Source organism: Eurosta solidaginis, chromosome 3, assembly GCF_040869045.1.
Source record: "Eurosta solidaginis isolate ZX-2024a chromosome 3, ASM4086904v1, whole genome shotgun sequence".
NCBI classification, from domain to species: domain Eukaryota; kingdom Metazoa; phylum Arthropoda; class Insecta; order Diptera; family Tephritidae; genus Eurosta; species Eurosta solidaginis.
Genome location: NC_090321.1, coordinates 108,410,385 through 108,425,757, shown reverse-complemented (window position 1 = coordinate 108,425,757; position 15,373 = coordinate 108,410,385). Strand labels below are relative to the sequence as shown.

The 15,373-nt window shown below is 42.9% G+C and overlaps 1 protein-coding gene and 1 pseudogene across 1 annotated transcript in view; both read right to left on the bottom strand.

Annotated features, from left to right (window-relative positions):
• Positions 1 to 15,373, bottom strand: part of PPP1R15 (Protein phosphatase 1 regulatory subunit 15) — a 293,688-nt gene that overhangs the window by 56,102 nt on the left and 222,213 nt on the right. The gene's annotated exons all lie outside the window — the stretch shown is intronic.
• On the bottom strand, positions 1,371 to 14,706 carry LOC137247297 (poly(A) polymerase beta-like; annotated as a pseudogene).

Sequence of the window (15,373 nt, the reverse complement as noted above, 5' to 3'; positions counted from 1 at the left end):
GGAACAACTTGAACACAGAGCAATTCGGCTCTGAATAATCGTTATAATTTGGACGACACAAGAAAAAGTGCACGAACGCTGGCAAAAACTAAAACTAAAATAATCGAGTTGTGCAAACTAAAGTTAATAAGTAGAAATAAGTGTAAATTCAATAAAAATACATTTATTATACAACTTAAATAAAATAACTAAAACTGAAAATACTGCGTTTGGTGTTTTATGTGGAGTGCGTTGCGACGTGCAAGCGCACGTCCATTTTTTCGGAGGTTCATAAGATGAACCTTTATAATAGCTAATCCCAGTAATTCACGTTTCGTTGGCGGCCTCCTGCAATCGATAACCTCGCGCGGTATCTTGTGGAATCTGAAATGAAACTCCAAAACATCATCTATGGAATTAAAATACATACCTAAGACTTTATCGGTTGTGGGCTGACGCTCCATGGCCACTACATCGGAAGTTGTGATGGCTCCCTGGTTTAGTTCACACTGAAGAGTCTTGTAGTTTTAGATGAAGTTACGCAAATGGAATCCAGCGGCTGCATTTATTAAGACAGATTCCTTGACTACCTCTTCGGCTTCTTGTGTATGATCGAAGCTGGCTACGAGATCTTCCACATACGTACTTTCTACGATGGCTTTTGCACCTCGGGGCATCCTTTCTTTGAAACTATTGGCGTTGAGATTCTTTATGTATTCGGCACAACAAGGCGAAAATGCAGCACCGAATATCATTGACGACATGACATACACTTGGATCGGTTAAGACTGGTCTCCATTTCGTCGTAGAAAGCGTTGCGATTGTCTATCCTCAATACGGATCTTTACTTGTGAGAACATTACTTGTATGTCGCCAGCTACAGCAACTTGACGTTGACGAAATTGGAACATAATGGCCATTAACGGCTGAGCATGCTCTGGCCCCTTCAGTAGTACTGAGTTCAATGACACATTCGATGTGGATGCTGCAGCATCAAATACTGTTCGCAGCTTATGTGGCTTGTGAGGATTTACCACCCCGAAATGTGGCAAATACCAAGTTAACGGGCCTTTAACTGTCAGCTCTTCGATCGTTAGTAGCTGAGCGTACCCCTTTCTTATGTATTTGTTCATCTCAGCAATATAGCTTTCCGCATATTTATTATCTTTATCCATTTTGTTTTCCACCTTTATGAGTCTACGCTTGGCCATCTCGTAACTTTGTGGCAACTTAATGTTATCTTTACGCCATAATAAACCTACTTCGTAACTCTTATCAATGTATTTCGTCGTCTCCTGCAGAATTCTCCTTGCTCTTAGATCATCGTTGCTCTCCAACGGCACAGCTGGACTCTTCACTACTAGGCTGTCCAAGCTGAAATATTCTTCAACTTATTTACGCAACTGTTGAGTCGCGAATGGTTTACGAACATGAAGGAGTTTAGTACTTGGAAACTCCATGGGATGTATTGGCCCATAAGCAACCCAGCCAAACTTCGTATTCACTGCTATTGGCCCATTAGGGTCCGAATTAATTATATCTTTAGCTACGCTTAAGTGACTGTTATCTAAACCGATTAACAAAGTTGGTTTGACGGTTGTGTAATTGGGCATCGGCAAATTATGAAGCTGGCTGTAAAGGTTTCGATCAAATGTCTGTGTTGGCAGATCTAACTGCTTAATAGTGTGCACATTTTTTAACTAAAATGAAGTGTCTTGTCCCTGCCCTTGTATTTGCAAGTTCACTACCCGTGACTGCTCTGTTATTTGTTTGTTATTGTACCACTGCAAAGTGAGCGGCAGATTACGACCTTTTATACCCAGACTGTTGTATTTTCTTCGAGCAGCGTTATCGATGAAGCCTCATCAAACATGGCATATACTGCTATACTTTCTTTGGGACCTATAAGAATTACTGGCAATATTTTGAATAAACACTCACCATGTTGGTTATCGCGGCAATTCAAGAAATGTTTATCATTGTTGTTAACTGAAGTTGTCACTGACTCGACCTGCGTATCAGAAATAATCGGTTGATGCAGGAGAGGGTGATGCATACGCTTGCACTCCTCCAGTCCACACTCATGCCTGGATCGGCATTCACTCAAGCCATGACCTCTTTGAAGGCAACCAAAGCACAAAAGGTTGTCCTTTACTAACTACCATTTGTTATTTAAAATAAGTGCCTTAAATTCTGGACATTCACTTAATTTGTGGGATTGTTTGCATTTTACGAAGTACTGTGACCGCTGTTGTTGTTCATCAAAATCTGACTCATTACTGTATAACACTCTTCGTGAAGAATTTGTCATTGGACGGCTGGACGATAATTGCGTTCCTTGACGGCTATTCGCTGATGATTGTGGCTGAGCTCCCCATAGTGAAAACGTAAACATCGATGGCATGAGGCTTACAACTTTAGCGATATCCCTCAACCAATCGGCGAATGTCTGTAGGCTTGGAAGTGATGATGCACCGGCTACACACCGAGACCACTCAAACTTTTTGGAAGCTGGCACCTTGAGGACTAGTTCCTTCAGAAGCATTGGGTTATAAAAATGTTGTTCACATTGAAATGATTTTAAAAAGGTGACAATGTTCTGAACTTGATTGGAGAAATCCAAGATTTGTTCAAGATGGCTGTCAGTTATATTCGCAAATTGTTGAATTTTCCTCATTTGTACTCGAATCAATAATTCAGGTCTTCCAAAATTAAATTGCAATTCTTCAATGACCTGTGGCACGTTATTAGGATAAACTAATAAAGATGATACAACACGTTTTGCATTACCTTGTAATGCCCTTTGAAGCCTCATTAAATTTTGACGATTGTTGTACCCAAACTCCCTCGTTGTATCATGGTAACAAGCACTGAATAGAGGCCAATCCTCTGAGTTACCATCAAAGTAAGGAAGCGGATACAATTTAGCAACTATTTTATCTACATAAGAAATCACACCATTGTGTGAGACCAGAGAATTTAAACACAATGAGAAGGCGTTTTTGCTAGATTCCAACTTTTTTGCATGTGAACACGTCTTGCACTTCACCACACACAATCCAATTTCAATGTTAACCAGTTAACAGCAGAAAATTCCCTGTCAACAGTTTCAGCTGGTGTATAAATTCTCTAGATTTTCTCTTAATATGATTTCTTTGTGGGAATATAGGTATTTAGTAGGATTAATTATATTTAAATTTTATTATTTGTAGCAATATATTTGCATGTTTTATGATTTAATATGAATTTGAATTTAATTAATATAATTTAGAAATTTTAAAAAAGGTAAAATAAGCTTAATTTCAATGGTAAATGGAGGGTTGAAAATGGCCTTGTGGCGTGCAAATTCGTATATACGATCAAAGTAGCAGATAAGACAACGTAAAAGTCATAGTAGGTTTGGCGCACCTGTTAAGCACTCGTTTAAGGCTGCAGGTGTTTCAGGTTCGAACCTCAATAAAGCTTGTTTTCTGTTTTTTTTTCTTTTTTATTGATGGAAAATCCCGTTAACATATCGAATTATGAATTTTCGATAAGCAAAAGCCGAAAAGTCGATGTCATTTTGCTTATTATATTTGTTAATTATATATTTTTTTCTGTAATTTGAAATAATATTCCAAGTATACAGTTTTATAGCCCTTTTAATTCTACCCTTACAAAGTGCAAATGTCAAGTTCATAGAAAATTCCGCCGATTTTTGGCAATTTTTTCCGTTTTTGACTATTTTGCGTTTCAAATCTTTGATTACCTTATTCTGACCTGATCAACTGACCATGTATATTTACAAATATATTGTTAGAGTTGCGCTTTTTCGTTCATTTCAGAGATTCGGTTCTTTCGTTCTTTTTGTTCATCTGTTCCTTTTTTTCAAGCAAATTTGTTCACTGCCGCTCAGACCGACGAAAAAAGTCAACAAGTATAGAGGGGTGTGTGTATGCAGCAATGCTTTGTGTAGGTATATTTAAATGTGTTATGAATAAATAAGTTAATATATATACATAGGTATAATTAACTTCAAAAAAAGTTACAAATTTCGGAAGATCGAGGAATTTGAAACAGATCAGGCACAAATTGTAAATATGAACATAAATGTAATAATTAGTTTCTTACAAAAGATGTTTTTCATAAATGTATACACACATATCGCATAAGTGGCATCATCGACATTCGTGCTCACTGTGAATTTCTACGTATGTATGTATGAATTTACAATGTTCGTGAACGAGAAGAGAGAAAGAATAGCATTAGGTAAAACGAACTAAAAGAACAAATAGAAACGAAATCGAAGATCTAGTTCACTTGTTCAGTTGAGAGACCCGGTCAATTGAACAAGTTCAGAGCGAAACGACCCAACTCTATACATTGCGCTTGCAAGTGCGAACCAGTGTTCGGTTGGATACTAACCGGTCGAATAGAAGCACCGAATCCAACGAAGAGCATCATGTCTTTCTACAACGAAGTTGAGTTAGACAATCAATTAAAAGCTTTCTGGGAGGTAGAAAATGTACCCAAAAATAAAATATTAAATGAAGAGAGGTATTGCGGAAAATTATTCAAAGAAACAACGAAACGTGATGAAGATGGAAGATACACCGTATCACTACCATTCAGGGAGGATTAGGATAGGATAGGATAGGTTAGGTGGTAGCTGCCCTGATAAGGATAGCTCACTTGGACAACACGAAGGTCCGTTGTGATACCACATACACCAAAAATAACGGTGACCTAGATCCAGCTACTTAGAGAATCGTTGGGTAGCAACGATAAAGCTCCGAATGATACCGATCTCAACTTTGGATATATCCTCGGGAGATCCAAGTGAGTCGCGACCGAAGTACTTTCGCCTAATTCTGGCAAAAGCTGGACAATCAAGCATAAAGTGATTTGGTGATTCCACCTCATCATCCTCCATACAGCTGCAGCAGGATGGAGTTTCCAGTATATTGAGACGTACCGCATGGATACCCATGGGACAGTGCCCTGTCAAAACCCCAATGACCATTGATAGGTGAGCCTTAGTGAACCCAATTATTTCAGCAGACCTCCTGCCATCCACTTTCGGCCATAAAGATCTTGCTACCCTGCAAGACGTGGTATCCGCCCAACGTTTGCTGAGCTGATTCGAGGCCCAGCTATGGAGGAGCAATCCACAGGTGGCCAGCGGGATCCCGAAGTCCCTACAGCCATCTTCATCCGGTTCAGTTGTACCGATGCGGGCTAAGAGATCCGCTTGACAGTTACCCGGGATATCACTATGGCCCGGGACCCAGATAATCTTAATTGTAAAATAATTCGATGCAATCGCAAGCGAGGTCAGGCACTCCCAGACCACCCTCGATCGCACTGTAGTTGAGCTCAAGGCCTTGATAGCCGATTGGCTATCAGAGTAGATGTTAAATTCCCTAACCGTGGTAGCACTGGATAGCATTCCATCCACCGCATCCTTAATTGCAGCAATTTCCGCTTGGAATACACTGCAGTGATCAGCCAACTTAAACTTGCGGCTTAAATTTAGCTCTTGACAAAAGACCCCCCCACCAACCTTTCCATCCAGCTTTGACCCATCCGTGAACAAGTTAACCGGTCCCATGCCCCAGATAATTCCTCTTCCCCAATCCTCTCTCTCTGGAATAACTGGGGTGAAGGTTGTATAGGGAGCTGTTATCGGCATACAGTAGTCCGTTCTGTCCGGGATGAAGTCGAAACTGGTAAGAAGGCTAGAGTGTCCGCGGTCAGAAAGTCTATATCCCATATCACGAAGCCTGACCAACGACCTTGCCGCGGCCGCCTTTCCCGCAATATCTACTGGGTATATGTTCTTCATGACGTTCAGTGCCAAGGTAGGCGTTGTTCTGAGAGCGCCACTGATACCGATCAGCGCCGTCCGTTGCACTGACACTAACATTTTGGAGGTGCTCGCCGTGTCCAGTGCTTTCCACCAGACCAGCACCCCATATAGCAGAATCGGTTTGACCACCATCTCATAAAGCCAGTGTACTATTCTTGGCGAGAGTCCCCATCTCTTTCCGATAGCTCCTCTGCAGCAGTACAAGGCAATAGCGGCCTTCCTAGCCCGATCTTCCACATTGGGTCTCCAGGACAGTTTCTTGTCCAAAACAATCCCCAAATATTTAACCCTATCAGAAAGTACCAACGGTACCCCTCCAATCGAGGGAGTTCTGAAATCGGGCACCTTATATCTTCTTGTGAAAAGGACCAATTCCGTTTTTCCCGGGTTGACCGCCAACCCACATGATTCAGCCCACCTAGCCACAGTATCCAGGTAGCCCTGAAGAACATCGCGCAGGGCGCCCAGAAATTTGCCTCTGACTAGGATAGCGAGGTCATCTGCATAGGCAACCACCCGACAACCATTGGCTTCCAGCTCCACAAGAAGCTCGTTGACTACCACAACCCAGAGGAGAGGAGATAGGACACCCCCCTGTGGCGTGCCCCTGCACACCTTCCTCTTAATTATAGCCCCTCCCCACTCCGCTGCGACAATTCTGCCGCATAGAAGTTTGCTAATAAATTCAACCAGAGCCGCCTCGACTCCTAAACCCACCAGAGCTCTTTCGATTGACCCCGGTAAGACATTGTTAAAAGCTCCCTCGATGTCTAGAAAGGCACCCAGAGCATACTCTTTGTGTTCTAGGGACCCCTCTATTTGCTTTACAATCGAATGGAGAGCCGTTTCCGTCGATCTTCCCTTGCAGTACGCATGTTGTGAAGCCGACAGTAACCCCCGAGGTATCCTTTCCCGTAGGTACAGGTCAATCAACCGCTCAAACGTCTTAAGAAGAAACGACGAGAGACTGATTGGCCTGAAATCCTTAGGTCCTTAGGTGATACATGAGAGCCTCTGCCGGCCTTCGGAATGAAAATAACCCTAACCGTGTGCCAAGACTTCGGGATATAGTTAAGCCTGAGGCAGTTAGTATATATGATGGCCAACCAGCGGCAGGAAATCCCCAAAGACCTTTGAAGCTGCGCAGGAATGATTCCATCCGGGCCCGGATACTTATAGGGCTTGAACGACCCTATAGCCCAGGTTATCTGACTTTCCCGTATTGGGAGGATTACCCTAATAACTTTAACTTAGGACCGTCCCTGAAACGAGCATGCTCTCAATTCTTCCGTAATGAGGGGCGGCTAATAAAAAACCCATATTTAGGTAAAGAATATGTTCGAGTGTTGTCAGAATATGAAACACTGGGACATATGAGAAAATTGAAAAAGAATATCCCATCCGACGATTCGGATCATTACTTCCTGCCCCACCACGCCGTTATTAAAGCAGAAAGTACCACTACAAAGGTACGCGTAGTATTTAATGCCTCGAGCCCTACGGCCAACTGTAATAGTTTAAACGATATTCTCCTACCAGGCCCAGTTCTACAAGCCGCTCTACCGATCCTTATCTTACGATGGAGACTATACCGCTTCGTATTCAATAGCGACATCGAAAAGATGTATCGACAAATTTGGGTGAACGAAAATCACACCAAATTTCAACGTATTGTGCATCGCACTTCCCCGAATGACCCTATCAGTCTTTACGAATTAAAGACGGTTACCTTCGGAGTGAACTGCGCTCCATATCTCGCGATAAGAACGCTCCTACAACTCGCAGACGACGTATCAAATTCACACCCTACAGCGGCTAACATACTGCGAGAATACATGTATGTAGATGACGTGTTAGCAGGTGGACATACGATCAAAAGCCAGAGATGAAATTCGTCAAGTCCTACACTCAGCGGGCTTTCCACTTCGCAAGTGGACATCCAATTCAGAGAACATTCTAAGGGACATCCCCAAAGCAGACCTGCTCAGTGAAAACTTCCTAGCATTCAAAGATACCAGTTCAGTTAAAGCATTAGGCATTTGATCGGGCATTCGATCCGATTTATTTTATTTTAAAGCAGGGACGCTGGACAACCCGGAAAACATTACGAAGGGAGCGATACTATCAGCAATCGCCAAACTCTTCCATCCCTTAGGATGGCTTGCGCCAATGGTCATTGTGGCAAAAATACTCATGCAGAGTATTTGGTTAGAAGGCACCGCTTGGGACGAACCAGTATCGACCAGTAAGCTAGAACGATGGAAAACCTTCACCGACCAACACCATGAGATCGATAAAATAAGGATACCTAGATGGGTCAACTTTTCTCCAGGAACCGACATCGAGATCCATGGATTTTGTGACGCATCCGAGAAGGCTTATGCAGCAGTCATTTACATGCGCGTCAAAACGGATGAAAATGTCTGCACAAACTTGCTTGTGGCCAAAACCCGAGTAGCCCCAGTGAAAACTCTTTCTCTTCCACGTTTGGAACTTTGCGGAGCCGTGCTGTTAGCGGAAATCGCCGAATCAATTTTCAGGAACCTCAAGTTGGGACCAGTGGAAGTGCACCTTTGGACGGATTCGACTATCGTCCTCGCATGGATAAAGAAACCGCCTTGTTCCTGGTCCACTTTCGTCGCACATCGGATCACCAAGATTATCGACATGGTCGGAAATAAGGACTGGTTGCACGTAAATTCAGAATCAAACCCAGCAGATTTAGGTAGCAGAGGGTTACCTGCGTCTGAATTGGTCAATAATTCGTTGTGGTGGCAGGGACCTTCTTGGCTGCAAGAAGACACTTACCAATGGCCAGCACAAGAAAGTGACTACACCACCTCCGTAGAGGAAAAGAGGGCGAGGACCTGCGCAACAACATTCGTAAATACTACCGATATTCTTCAACGCTTTTCCGACCTACCTAGGGCTTTACGGGTGCTATCATGCGTTATGAGGTTCTACCGAAGAACTCACCCCGAAACAAAAAAACCATTTCAGGTCAAGTCACCTTTAATCTCCCCTGATGAGATCAAATCAATAACTCAACTTGTCATTAAAATCTATCAGAAACAACATTATAGTTCCGAACATAATGATCTAAACGCCGGAAAACCAATTGCAGGGAAAAGTGCAATACTCTCACTTAATCCCTACTTAGACCAAGATGGCATCATTCGGGTAGGAGGGCGACTCGGGGCGTCAAGGGACTTAGCTTTTAATGAACGCCACCCAATCCTCCTCCCATACAACTGCCGGTTATCCCGTCTGACAGTCCTAATGTTTCATCAGCAGAGTCTGCATGGGGAAAACCAACTCATGTTACGTCTGATACGCACCCAATACTGGATACCTAACATCAAAACCATGATTAGGGCAACCATTCATAATTGAAAAGTTTGCACTATACACCGAAAGCGTGCTCAGACCCAACTTATGGGTATTCCCCCTCGCGAACGCACGACCTTCAGCCGTTCATTCACGAATACTGGAGTCGACTTCGCTGGACCCTTCGACATCAAAAGTTACCGCGGTAGAGGGTGTCGACTATCCAAAGGCTATGTCTGCCTTTTCGTGTGTTTTTCCACACGAGCGATTCATCTGGAAGCCACTAGTGACCTCAGCACTGCCGCATTCCTGGCAGCTTTCGATAGATTTGTTACTCGGCGAGATTGTCCAAAGAACATCTACTCCGACAACGGAACCAACTTTGGCGGAGCCTCCAGAGCTCTCCGCTCGGAACTCAAAGCTTTCCTAGCGGACGCTCGCAACCAAACTCTATCCAAGTACAGTCACCTAAACCTGACATGACATTTCATACCACCAGGAGCTCCTCACATGGGCGGGCTATGGGAGGCAGGGGTCAAAAGCTTCAGGAACCACTTCAAAAAGATCGCTTTGGATCACAAATTTACCCTTGAAGAGTTCAGCACCCTACTTTGTCGAATCGAGTCCTGTCTCAATTCTCGACCGTTAAGCCATTCCTCCAACGAGCCGTCTAACTTGGAGCCACTTACGCCAGGACATTTCCTCGTTGGAGGGCACCTATTAGCACCACCCGAGATCGACGTCAGCGAGAATCGCGCTTCACTCGTCAATCGATGGGAGAAACTTAAGGCGCTGCATCAAACCTTCTGCAAACGGTGGAAGACTGAGTATCTCACCGAATTGCAGAAGCGCGTTAAGTGGAAGCATCCACACTCAAATCTCAAACCGGGGGACCTAGTCGTCATTAAGGAGGATAATCTACCCCCAACGAATGGAGACTAGGTCGGGTAGCCAATCTTCACTATGGTCCCGATAACAGAGTTCGAGTCGTCGAACTGGATACGGCAAGGGGAAAAACCACCAGACCAATTACGAAATTGGTACTCCTTCCGTCCCACAACAAGGAGGCTTAAATGTAAGGGGCCAAATTCCGCCTTACAAAACCCCAAAAACCAAAATTCTATTTCCCCCGACTACCTAAAATCAGAGGCCCACGGTTGGTGATAGCATGGAAAGAATATTAAGGAACCCGCGTCTTCGTGTCTCTCTATCCCTAAGCCTGCGTTTCTCCCGAGCCATATATTATAATCAACCCCCCGGTCTCGTTATGGTGCGAGTCTACCGGAGGGGAATCCTGAAACGTACTACGCGATGGCAATGGGGAAAGGGAGCGCGGGACATAAATACGCGTTCAACCACGCGCCGTGATGCCCCGCTATCCCTAAGCTTGTGTCTCTACCGAGGCCCTAATTATAATCAACCCCCCGATCTCGTGATGGTGCGAGTCTACCGGAAGGCGATCCTACATCTTCTCTTTGTTCTCTACCCCCGGTCTCGTATCGAGTCTACCGGAGGGAATCCTACACCTGACTACTGGTGGGCAATGGGGAAAGGGAGCGAGATGCACGAAGACACGGAAAGGCTTACCAAAAGCTCGCAAACAAAAAGCATTTTTTTTCTATGTTCAATATTCAATATTAACCGGGGGCCCCCTGAACAGAAAATCCCAAAGCTCACTCGCCCGCCCCGAGAGAGGACACCAGAAACCATCCCATTCACTCGTTATCCCATAACGAGGACATCATAAGAGCCTACCGCAGAAGGGCAAACCGATCTGCCACAGAACCTAAAGGCTTTCAGCCCATCATCTTTAAATTTCCAACAAATCAAACCCAAAGTCACTCACTCACCCAGAGAGAGGACACCAGAAAACCCTCCCATTCACTCGTTATCCCATAACGAGGACACTAGAAAGCCTACCGCAGAAGGGCGAACCGATCTGCCATAGACAACCTTTGCACTCGTTGGCGCGCAACGAGGCCCATCGCAAACCTAACGCAGATCCATGATCTGCCACATAATGCATCTGCACTCGGCCAACAGAATTTATGAAAATTCATCCCATCACCCAAAATATCTTGTAAAAAAACTGGTAAAGAAAAAATGCATGCAAAATTGTACAAAAACTTTCTTCTACTCATAAATTTTGAGTTTTCCAATGAAAAAATCGAAAAATTAGCAAAACCAAAAACTTTTGTGGAAAAAACTGGCAACAAATTATAAAACAAGTTAAAATGCAAACCTAGACGCTTATACATATCGGACTAGGTGAGCATCTACATTAGTAGTAATTCAAGTTCTAAACTCACCCTCTTTTTGTTAATTGATTGATAGTTGCGTGTTGTCAAGGAATGTGTACCTCGTTACAGTGCACCACCAGATAAATTGGGTACTTCCGGATCCATGATCTCATCAATTTTCATTGGTTTCCTAACGTCCGCAAGGAATTATGGAGGCACCTAAGCGTCGCGTATTTTGCAAGGAAGCTAATTACACCTAATTTTATACTTTTATATCGTCTATGAAAGCTCAAACCACATATAAAACGTTTTCCACCGGCCTTAATACCAAAAAGTGGAAATAATCCCATAGCCCGGTAGTAAGCCGACAGTCTTGGAGGCGATTTGATATAATAACTTCAAAACCTCAAAGAAGACAACAATCAGAACAGGTGTTCGGAACTTTCACCGACGATATATATTTTAGACTACAAATTATACTAACCGCAAGCTATTGTGTTTGACCTTGACATACGTGTACGTGAATCATTCCACATGCGTGAAATGTCCTCTGTTTGCGATTCACTGACACGATTTTTTTTAGTCGTACCATCTTTCTGTTGCTGTGTTATAGATAATTCGGTCGCCAAAGTTTACAATTAGCTAAAACTGCGTTATTAAAATGGGTGTTGTTCCCTGGACGTGCGTTCACGCTTCAAAAAGTCCGTATCTAAATACTGTGACAGTGCTTTATACTAATTTCACACAGACGGCTTATTGAATAATAAAGGCAATTTTCTACATTAAGACGCTTATTGAGCTCAATCTTCCCTACAAAATTCGAATCTATTATTATTTCATTAGTAGCTAATCGAATGCCTAATGAAGTCAAAAGCACAATGCAACTCTGTTGGCAGCGTTCCGCTTCCGTTTCCGCTTCTTAGTTTTCAAAGCAAATGTCATTGTCTGCATGGCGGAACGATACAAGGTGGCCGCATCGAACAGCTGATTATAACCTTTTTTATTTGATTTGATACATCAACTACCGGCGCAGTACGATTTTGACATTTGTCCATCGAATTTACAAGTACATGGAATTTTTTTTGTTTGTAGGTATGTCACCATGCTCCCACCTTGTATCGTTCCGCCATGATTGTCTGTCTCATCCTTCATACTAATCGAGCAGTTACTTCTGTGTGAAAGCAAAAAATTTACGATTTCATTAGCAGGTGAAATGAGATCATTAAGTCTCTGTGTGAAAACAGTATTACGCTTTACATGCCGCGCCTCAATATTCATTCCGTGCTTCAGCATTTTTATGTTTACCCCATGTTGTATGACGTGTTCTGTGAAATTTTGAATACTCTCGGTCAGGCCTACATTCAAGTTCTCTGTACGCTCAAATTCCAAACCAATAAACCACGTCGAACAAAAGTTGGATGAACTTATGGATGCACTACCATCACCGCTTGATTGATTTTTATCATCATCATTGGCGCTGTTGTTGTGTGTGCCGACAACAGCTGTTTTCTTATAATCAAAACATGTAGGATTTACATGTGCAAATGCAATGTGTTGATTACGTTCTAAATTACCAACCAACAAACGTATTTTTGACTCCACTAAGCCGCACCATTCGAGCTGGTCGTCGCCATTTTGCGATGTAACTAAAAGTACAATAAAGTGACGATATTTGTAAAAGAAACTAGGGGCGTCAAATAGTCGATCCCATGTCGCATGTGCGAGCATAATCTCATCAGTTGTAATCATACCTCGATTAAATTCATTAAGTATTACTTTCTTGGGTGATTCCAACACATTGAAAGTGGAGTTTTGTTCAGGATACGCCATTTTATATAGTATGTCATACATATTTTCGATCCTCACAATCAAACAGTTGAAATTCTATTGCTTCTCTTTAGTTACTTGTAGAGTTAAATGTTTTCCTTTTTAAAATGTGTATAACTTTGTTTTAATTTAATAGAAATCAGAATCTCTCCAAGCTTTAATTAAGCTCACCTCACGATCATCAGCGTGTGTTCGATATTTCTCGGATACTTCAATCACCTTGACGGCAGTGTGTACGAGTGGCTTCTCTATGATTTGTGTGCAGACGAGCGCTGCTGCGATACCGCCCATAATTGGACCTGTCCAGTAGACCCAGTGTGCATCCCAATTGTGTACAGCAAAGGCTGTACCGAGTGTACGTGCTGGATTCATGCTTGCCGCGGTATAACGAATTGTGCCTAAATGACCGAGGGTGACAGAGTTTGGTTTATTGGCATCACAAGCACCAAAAACTGTGAGCACCAAGACCAAGCCCAAAAAGAATTCAATACCTAGGCCTTGTAGTTCAGTAATATTAGGCGCCAGATGTGTATGACCTAAGCCACCGTAATACGCTTCATCTAAGAGTGTACGAATAGCCGAGGTACCGGCGAAGGAACCCAGACATTGGAATATTATATAAAAAACGGCACGCAAAACGCTTACACGCCCCGCTACTAATAAGCCTATGGTTACGGCAGGATTTACGTGACCGCCGCTGGGATCCCAAACCGGAAATCTTAAATTGACACTGTCGCGATGCTTCAGCAGCACTGGATTTGGCCACTTCCATCGCGAGAATACCAAAAGGAATTTATGCACTAAAGTGGAGGCTGTTGCATTTGGATACAGTTGGCATGTGCGCGCTACCAACATTGCCCACGTTACACCACCAAAGTAACCCAACCAATTAGAGTAAATGCCATGTTTTTTCGCCCACAACTTAATAGCACGCAATGCCAGCCTAAAATTTTCAATATTGGGTACTAATGCCAATATCTCGTCCGTCACACGGCAGCCATTCCAACTGCGAACCGAACGTGGATCCAAATTCTTAAGTAGATTATCGTCTCTCAAATCAAAATCGTCTGGTATTTCTTTGAGCGATAGGCGGGCAAATAACAAATCTATTTCAATATCATCAAAATTCATTTTAATAACTGGCACAAAGGCCTCTTCTACAGCACGGCGTTCGGTCACTTCGGCATGTTTTTTTTTAAACATATCAAAGAATGATGTAAACTAATCCGTAAGTTCAAGGTTACGTGGCGCTACACAAAGCGCATCAATATCGGCACCGTTCTGATGTACACCTAACCGATATGAACCGAAGGTATAAATTTTGACACCAAGTTTCTCAGCGGCTGTCTCTGGCATATTTTTTGCCCTTGAGACATCTTTGACCCATTGCTTAACAAGTGTGTTGAGTTTAGCTAAAATTTCCATACGATGGTTCAGCTCATCTTGGCTTTCAAATACTTTGAATGGTTCCAATGCTTTACGCATATTCCCTTTTTAAGTAACCCCCAAATGACCAATTGCCGAGCATTTCAAAGAAATGTGTGATGGTAAACCTCGTTACGGACATCATCCAAATCATTGTTTACCCCCAGCACGAATACATTTCTGGGTATTCGTGGCATGAACCCATTTCACCATTTTACTATTAGGATCTACTGTTCCCAAAAATATCCATGACAAAATCTGCAAAGAAAAAGAGGAAAAGCCATTAGTGCATGCATCAATGGGCATCGCAAATGTGTGACAACTGACGGCGCGGCCGACGCCGCAGTTGGAGCGCCCCTTTGCGATGCCGGTAACCTAGAAAATAAAAAAGGGAACGACACATCAAACCCATCAGCTCTCCTGGATCTCCATCACCAGTCAACTGAAAAATAAAAGAAAATGCATTAAAAATCTGAAATAACATAAAAAATATTTATTGAAATAAAATTATTGCAAAAATGTTTTACTACTTACCCTTTTGTCCAGCAACGCGTAAATTTCACGTGAATTGAAGCAAAAACGGTAAAATAAATCTTTCGATTCATTTTTGTTTTGCTTCATACTCTATACTGGAATGTTCAACCAACGTAGGTATGTATGTATGATACATACAAGAAAACGAGAAACGGCAGAGTTGCCATGTTGGCCAACTCGGCCACCCAATGGT